The sequence below is a fragment of the Nannospalax galili genome, unplaced genomic scaffold (genome assembly GCF_000622305.1).
Source record: "Nannospalax galili isolate Female #2095 unplaced genomic scaffold, S.galili_v1.0 scaffold433, whole genome shotgun sequence".
Classification (NCBI taxonomy): Eukaryota; Metazoa; Chordata; class Mammalia; order Rodentia; family Spalacidae; genus Nannospalax; species Nannospalax galili.
In genome coordinates, this window is record NW_008338715.1 from 5,045,697 (window position 1) to 5,054,740 (window position 9,044).

A 9,044-nucleotide genomic window follows, 5' to 3' on the forward strand; every position below is an offset into this window, starting at 1 on the left:
CTATCATGAATATTTACATGAAATTCATTCTTTATTTCTATTATAAATTGTTGCATTGTGTTTTATGAGTAATGTTACAAATGTATCCGTTGATCTAAATCCTTCTTATTGTCAATTTCTAAAAATTTGCCATGCATGTAGATATATACTGGAATCCATTTGTCTTTTCTTATATGAGAAGTTAGTATTCTTTATTCTTTTTTAAAAAAATATTTTATTTATGAGTGTATTGCCTGTATGTAGGTAACTGCACCTGTGTCATGCAATGCCCGTGAATGACAGAAGAGGCCATCAGATATCCTGGAACTGGAGTTATGGATAGTTGTTAGCTGCTGTGTTGGTGCTGAGATTTGAACCTGGGTCTTCTGCAAGAACAGTAGGTGTTCTTAACCGCTGAGCCATCTCTCCAGCCCCCAGTATTCTTTATTCTTAATAGTAAATCTTAGTCATATACTACAAACGCATTTTCTTACTTTTTGGCTTATTTTTTTTTTTTTTACAGCCTTTGGTATTTTAAATTAACAAAATTTAAGTAATCAAATATACTGCTTGTGCTGGATACCTTTAGTGTCAACTTGACACACCTGGGTTGAGGGAGCCTCAACTGGGGAATTTCCTCCACAGGACTGACTGGCCTGTGTCCATGTCTGTGGGACATCTTCTTGATTGTTGAGTGATGTGGGAGGGCTCAGCCCACTGTTGGTGGTGCCACCCCTGGGCAGGTGGGCCTATGCTGCATAAGAAAGCAAGCTGAGCAGAGACCAGGAGAGCAAGCCAGTAAACAGTGTCCCTCCATGGCCTGTGTTCCAGCTCCTGCCTCCATGTTCCTGCCCTGAGTTCCTACCTTGGGCTCCCTGATGAACTGTGACCTGTGAGATGTAAGCTGAATAATCCCTTTCCTCCCCAAATTGGTATTGGTCAGAGTGTTTTGTTACAGCAATGGAGAAACAAACTAGGACACTGCTTTTTAAGAGAGAAGGATCATTTTTTAAAATAATATTTTATTTATTAAGTCTTTGAGAATTTCGTGCAATGTATTTTGATCATAGTCAAGCCTCTTCCCCATGTCCTCTCACATCCAATCGCACCTCAATTTCATGTCATCTTTTTGTTTATAAAGCCCGTAGAGTCCAATTTGTGTTTCTCAAATACTCTTGGGGATAGGTCCATCTCCTGGAGCATAGTCTACCTACCAGTGGCCACTTGCTTAAATAAACTGACTCTCCCTCTCCCAGAAGCTATCCATTGCTAATGGCTCCTTGGTTATGGATGGAGTCTTGTGCCCGACTCCCCCTCTATGCTGAGATTTTTGTCTGAATTGAGATTGTACAGATCTTGGGCACATTGTGTGATATGAGTACTTACGTGCAACTGCTCTGTTGTGTGCATAAGTTTAATTACAATCACCCACCACTTCTAGCTTTTTCTTTATGCCACCTCTTTCTTGATGATCTCCGAGCCTTTGGCAGAGGTGTGTGATATAGATGTCCCATTTAGAGCTGAACACTCAGTCTCTCATTCTCTGCATGTTGAACAGCTATGAGTCTCTGTGTTAATCTACATTTACTGCGAAAAGGAGATTATCTAGATGATGAATGATGAAAGATGCAGTAACCTGTAGGTATAATAATAAAGCATTAGAGGTCAGTTAAATACTATGTACATTTAGCAGAATAACAGTTGTACATTCACCCCTCGAATCTATGACCTATGCAGCCACAGGTTCTTGACCCTGGTAAGTATCAGGTATGGGTTCTCTCTTGTGGAACTGGCCTTAAATCTAACCAGAAAGTGTTTAGTTGTTATCCTAATATTTGTGCCATGATTGAGCCAGTGGGTGTATTTGCCAGGCCAGTCATTATTGTAGTTCAAAGGGTTCACATATGTGTAAGGTCGATGATTACCATTTACCCTCTTTTCAAATCAGAAATAAAGTGTTCTTTAATTTTTTTTTCTTTTCTTTACCCTCCCCCTTCCTCCTCCTCTCCCTCCCTTTCTCCTCCTCTCCCTGCCTCCCTCCCTCCCTCCACTCCTTCCTTCCCTCCCTCCCTCCCTCTGTACTCCCTCCCTCCTTCCTTCCCTCCTTCCCTCCCTCCCTCTCTCCCTCCCTCCCTCCCTTCCTTCCTTTCTGTTCTTGCTATTTAGACCCCTGGCCTCAAGTATATTAAATAGCCCAAGCAGTACTCCAACACAATATGTAAGCCAGGCCTGGAAATTGCAATCCTCTTACTTCTACTTCCTTGTTGTGAGCCACTAGAAAGATGTTTTGCTATAGTTTAATTCAGTAAGATTGTTTTAGCTTTCTGCATTTAATTGTTTAATTACTCTGAAATTGCTTCAATATGAATGTGAGGTAAGAAGCCATTTTTTTTCCTCAAGTGTAATCATTACTGGTATATAATTCCTGATGCCTCTCTTCTTCCCCACTCCCTCCCGAACTACTAGATGAAGTTCATCATGAATCCCAGTTCTCTGTGTGTCTAAGTAGCTGGGCTCTCTAGCCTATTGCATTGTTTATCTTATATATATAATTTTTAAATCATTTGTGAATTTCATACATGTTTTCATTGTATTTTGATCATATTTACCCTCCACTCTTCCCCCAACTGCTCTCAGACACCCCTCTATGCACCCCCAAATCTCCCAAATTTATGTCATCTTCATCTTTTTAATTTATAGCCAACGAAGTCCAGTTTATGCTGTTCACTTGCCTGTGGATGTGGGGCTATACACTGGGACATGAATGAGATACAAGGAAGCACACCTTTAAAGAAAACGGGCTCTTCCTCCACTAGAAACAATTTGTTTATAATAGCTTCTTAGTTATTCATGGGAGTTTGTGCTGGATAGCTTCAAATGTCTACTTGATACACCTTGGGAGAAGGAAACAAATTTTTGGAATTTCATCTATTAGATTGGTCTGAGACATATCTGTGAAGCATTTTCTTGATTGATGAGTGATGTTGGGAGGGCCCAGCCCATTGTAGGTGGTGCCATCCCTGGGCAGGTGGTCTTAGGTTTCATAAGAAAGCAGAATGACCATCAAGGAGCCAGAGGACCAAGGAACACAACAGTAAGTACCATTCTTCCATGGTCTCTGCTTTAGCTTCTGTATCCAGATTCCTGCCTGGAGCTCCTCCCCTGGCTCCCTTCAATGACAGACTGTCACTTTGAAGTTCAAGATGAGATTAAACTCCGTTCTCCCCAATTTGTTTTTCAGAGTGTTTTTATCACAGCATTAGAAAGCAAACAAAGACAGAGTTTGTGAACACCTTCCCCCTCCATGGTGAAATGTGGACTGACTTGATCTAGTGCACAAGACCCTAACCACAGCTGCTGTGAGTTAATGAGTGCAGCAACCCTGTCATGTCCTGAAGATATTGTCTCACTCAGATCCTCCCTGACATCTGGTTCTCATGATCTTTCCGTCACCTTTTCCACAATATTCCCTGAGCCTTAGGGGAAGGGGATATGATATAGAGGTTTCATTTATGGCTGAGCACTCCTCATATTTTCCAAATTATGACCAGTTATGGGTTTCTGTATCCACTGCACAAGGAAACTTTTCTGATGAGGACTGAGAGTTGCACTAATTTATAGATATACAGATATGAATTTAGAGGACAGTTTCATAAAATGTTCTAAAAGTATTTAGAGTAGGTACATACTTGGAGCCTGTTATAGTTTGCTTTCTGTTGCTGTGATGAGACTGGCCAAAATTGGAGGAAATGGTTTGCTTCATCTTATGGGTTGCATACAGTCCATTTATGTAGGGAAATCAGTATATAATTCAAGAAGGAAACTAAAGGAAGGAACTGAAGAGCTACATTTCTTATAATTCCCAGGCCCCGCTGCCTAGGGATGGTGCTATCCATAGTAGACTGAGCCATTCTCCATCAATTAGCTATCAAGAAAACGCTCCAAAAAACATGTCTAAAGAAGGCAATTTTTGAATAAGTTTTCTTTTTCTAAGGTGTGTCGAGTCTGGAAACCAAGTTTAGCTTTCAGAAGGCCTGTGAGCTCTCAAACAGTGGGCTCTTGCCCCTATAATATTTATGACACTAATGTGCCCACTGGCATGCCTTGTCAAAGTGGTTGTTATTATAGTTTACAAGGTTCACACTGGGTAAGATTGTTGATGAATTTCTGTATCAGTAGCCTACATAGCACCTTCTGGTACCATGAAACCTAGTCATCAGGGAAGAAGCTTTGTGGTTAGTACCAACTTAATTTCTCCACCTTCTGTGCCCAAAGTGTATAGTGTCTTCAACAATAGCATTTTCCCATCAAGCTTTGGTGGCCAATCAAGAGTGATAGAAACCACCTGCATTGTTTTAGGGGTATCTGGGATACCACTGACCGACATCCTGAGGGGACATGTCCCATAAATGGCAATGTTATTTTAATTTGGCAGCCAGTGGCTTCTGGGAGAAGCTGTATTCCCTGTGTGGGGAAATAAAATTATGCAATATATATATATATATATATATATATATATGTGTGTGTGTGTGTGTAATAATAGGTTTCCATATGGCTTTTTCAAACACTCTTATCTTTTGCTGTCCCACATGTCCTTGTCTGCCTTACCTTCCCATTCCTCCACACTATTACCATAAGTTTTCATGTTACCCATGCTTTACTACCCCCCTCCCCAAGATCTTTCTATGCTATTCCAACTAATGGCCCCTTTCTTGTTTCCAAGATTCTATAGCTACTCCAAATGAAACTTACAAATCTAAAAATTCAATGCTAAGATCCACAAATGAGTGAGAACATGTAATGTTTGGTGGCTTTCTTAGCCTGGGTTACCCCTCTCAGTATAATGTTTTCCAGCTGCATTAATTTATATGAATATTTCATAATTTCATTTTTCTTTAGAGTTGAATAAAATTCCATTGTGTGTAGTCACCACATTTTTGCTAACTGTTCATCAGTTGATGGGCATCTTGGTTGTTTTCATGCCCTAGCTATTATGAATAGATCAGCGATGAACATGGTTGAGCATGTGTCTCTGTAGTAGGACATAAAGTCCTTTAGGTATATGTCCAGAAATAGTATAGCTAGGTCACATGGTAGATCTATTTCTAGGTTTCTGGAAATTGCCACACAGATTTCCATAGGGGCTTCAGTATTTGCACTCCCACCAACAGTGCTTTAGGATTCCCTTTTACCCGTGTCCTTGCCAGCATTTTATTTTTTTTTTTAATCATAGAAAATCTCATTGAGGTAGTATGAAAATAATTTTAATTTACATTTTCCTCATAGCTAAGGATGGTGAGTGCTTTTGGACTGATAATATTAATATTGTCAAAATGAGCATTGCACCAAAAGCAGTCTACAGATTCAAGGCAATTCCCATTTTAATTCCAACACAATTCACAGAAATTGAGAAAATATTTTAAAATTCATATTGGGTAACAAAAAAGATCAAGGACAGCCAAAATAATCTTGAGCAATAAAAATTCTGCTGGAAGTATCCCCATTGCTGATTTCAAGTTACAGTACAGAGCCATAGTAGTAAAAAAGAGCATGATACAGGCACACTGATCAATGGGTGAGTGTCAAGGACATCGATTAAGTTCAAGCACCTACAGCCACCTGATATTTGAAAAAGATGCCAAAAGTACATAGTTGAGAACGGATATCATTTTTAAAAGTTCTGGGAACACTGGGCACCTACCTATAGATTAATGAAACTTGGTCTGTCTCTCTACACAATCAGTTCCAAATGGATCAAAAATCTCAAGTTAGACTTGAAACTCTAAAACCTCCTCAAGAAAGAGTAGAGAATACACTTTAGCTCAGATGTTTTAGCTTCCTTAACAGGGCCTCATTTCCTAGAAAAAGGACCAACAATCAACAGGTGAAGCTTCATGACATTAAAAAGCTTCTGAACTGCAAAGGAAATTGTTAATCAGCTAAAGACGCAGCCTAAAGAATGGGATAATCCACTGCCAGGAATATATCTAGGAGAGGAATAGTGTCTAGAATACAGAGAGAACAAAACAAAACAAAACTAACAATAACAACAACAACAGCAACAACAACAACAACAAAACAAAACACCAAGAACTCAAACAACCCAATTAAAAAGTGGCTATGGAGCTCAGAAGAAATACAAATGACTGAGAAACATTAGCTTTTAATCTCCTGGCCCAATGCCACGTGTCACAAACCATGGCGTTTCTAATGTATTTTGATATCCAGAAGAGAAACACCCTTATTTTTCTTCTATATTTACCCTATTCTTGTTCTTTATCCTTGTATAAAATACTAAGACCAGCAACTTACATCTCTGCTATAATCTGATTGAATTCAATTTTATAATTCTATTGGCATAAATACACACCTTTTTTGATAAATGGATGTTTTTGTCTATGAACACAAAACATTTATTCTCTCATTTATGCCTTCAAGTATCTGTAATATGTATGATATAATTTTATGTTGCATCTCTTACACATCTTCTATTGCATATATTACCAAGACTGCATTATCCTAGGTACCTGCTGTTGGATATATTCCTAGACACTTAGTTGTTAATATATGGCATATTTTAAGTATATGTACATCCAATATATATTTGGTGTCTACAGTACAATCGAATTTACCAGTACTAATCTCAGTTATATATCTTGTCAGATGCTGTCACTGGCATCTAATTAGAGTGTTAGATATATAGACTATTTCAATATACACAATTTATCATTGTAAGATGATGGCTTTATTTACTTGCAAGTTCTTATTTATTTTTCTTTTCTAAGACAGGAGACCTGAAAGGGTCCCCACCTAAGCAAAACATCCAGCATCAGATCATTCATCACTAATTACTCGTCACCACTCTGATCTAAGTGATCTTCATCTCTTGCCTGAATCACTTTAATAGCTTCCATAAGTTCTTCCTGTCTCCACTGTTGCCCCTAGTCCATCACCCATAGTCCATTCTCAATACCACAGCCCGATGGTTCCATAGCCCCTAATGGTTTCTCATTAAGCTTAGAATAAAAGCCAAGTAATTTCAAGGTATACAGTGCTCTGTTAGATCATGTTCCCCTTTGCCTTCCCCTCCTTTTCTCTACTGCCCTTGTAATTGTTGCTCACAGCACACTCTCAATGCCCATCCTTTCTCATACTGTCCTACCTGTGAATTGACATACAGATGGTGGTGGATGTTTCCTGTGCCTGCTCTTGCCACTCCAATTAATGACTATGTTTCTTTAGTCTTGCATCCATGTCCAAAAGCAGACTGTGGTTCACAGAAGATTTCTGACCCCACTTTAGCCCCAAACTGCTGAGGTAACACAAATTGTGAGAATTCAGAACTGGTGGGCAAGCACTCCTGTTTTCTTCTTCTTCACTGTGAAATTCTGAAATGCTTTGTTAAGTCAACTCCTTTATGCCTTTTGTAGGTTTGCTAAATGCCTTCTAATTAAAGGTTAGCAAGACCTTTGGTTAATGCTACCACCTGCACATTTCCCCAAATCCACCACCTTCTGTACTCCTGATATCTCTAACCTGATAGACATATTTGTTTTCTTTTTTTCTTATTTGTTTATCACTTTTCATATTCCAGCATATGATCTAATTATCCATTGTACTTATTCTCTGTTTCTTATCCTTCCCAATAGAAGGTAAATACCTTGAAAGCCAAGATTGTTGTGTACATTATTCAGTAACGTAATCCTCATTCCTAGGAAGATGCCTGGGGTAGATTCATTCACTATGTACTCAGAGAGTAAAGAGGGAATAAATGAACACTTGTCTTCTTTTGGATCTCAAAGTACTTCAGCATTTTTACATTAAAGTAATGTTTGTTACAAGATTTTGTTAGCAAATGTTTGCAAGTTTAAGGACAGTTTTATTTAGTTATAAATTAAAACAATCTGTTGTTTTACTTTTTTTACTGTCATTGTATAATTTTACTTCCAAAATATGACCTGCTGGGGTGGTTGCATTTTATTTTCTGGAATGCCTTTTTGATTAATATAAATTTACAAATGTTTCATTAAATTCCCCCTAGAACTCATGTGATCCATTTTACTTCCCTGGGCTGCTGCACAGCTTCCTGGCTTCCTGGTGCCAGCACCTCTCCTGGTTCCCAGGAACCCTTTGGACCTGGTCCCACCTGCACCTCCCTTTGCTTCCTGGGCTACACAGCCTCTGTGTCCTAATGCTAGGACCTCTCCTGGTAAGTCCAGTGTACCCACTGTGCCTTGACTCCCCCAGCCACTTTCACCCTCCCAGCTCCCCCAATGCCTCTGTCATCCTAGCCTAGATACCCACCCATTTCTTGTCTTGGCACCCCAAACACTGGGGCTAACCTCTCACCCAGAGCCACCACTACTTCCTGATCCCTTGCAGCCTAACCAAACCTTCCTCCCAGTAGTTCCCAGGAGCCATAAGGGCCTTTTCCCCTCCCCCACCTCGCTTTACATTCCTGGGTGGCATAGCCACCTACTTCCTGAGGCCAGCATCTTTCCTGGACCCTGCTCCCAGGATGCCTAGCCCACAAATTCCTGAGGGCAGCATCTTTCCCAAGGGATCTAGACCTTAGGAGAAAGCCTGAGAGCATCTGAACCTCATCCAAATTGGGTCTCTGTCAGAACTTATGAAGACAAAACAATTAGGCCACTCCAATATAAAATCAAAAGAGAGAACCTGAAGCTTAGATCAACCAGCTTTTTATGCCCAACACGTAAACCACTAAGGCACAGAAAGTTTACAAAAAGAAGCAGATATAAACTCAACAAAGGAAGGCTTGAGTTTCCCACAAGAATCAGAAACTATGAAAGAAATTCACGTGTCAAAGTCACAGAAAAAAATAACATGAAAAACCAAAATAATATATCCCAACCAAGTACCAATAGTCCTCCAGAAGAGTACAATGAGACTAGAGATAACACAGGACATGGAACTCAAAAGAACAGTTATTATAAAATAATTCAGTGAATTTAAAAAAACACACAAAGAAATCAAAGATCTGAAGGAAGATGTGGATAAACTTCTGAATGAATTCAGAGGAGTTAAAGATACTGAAGAATACT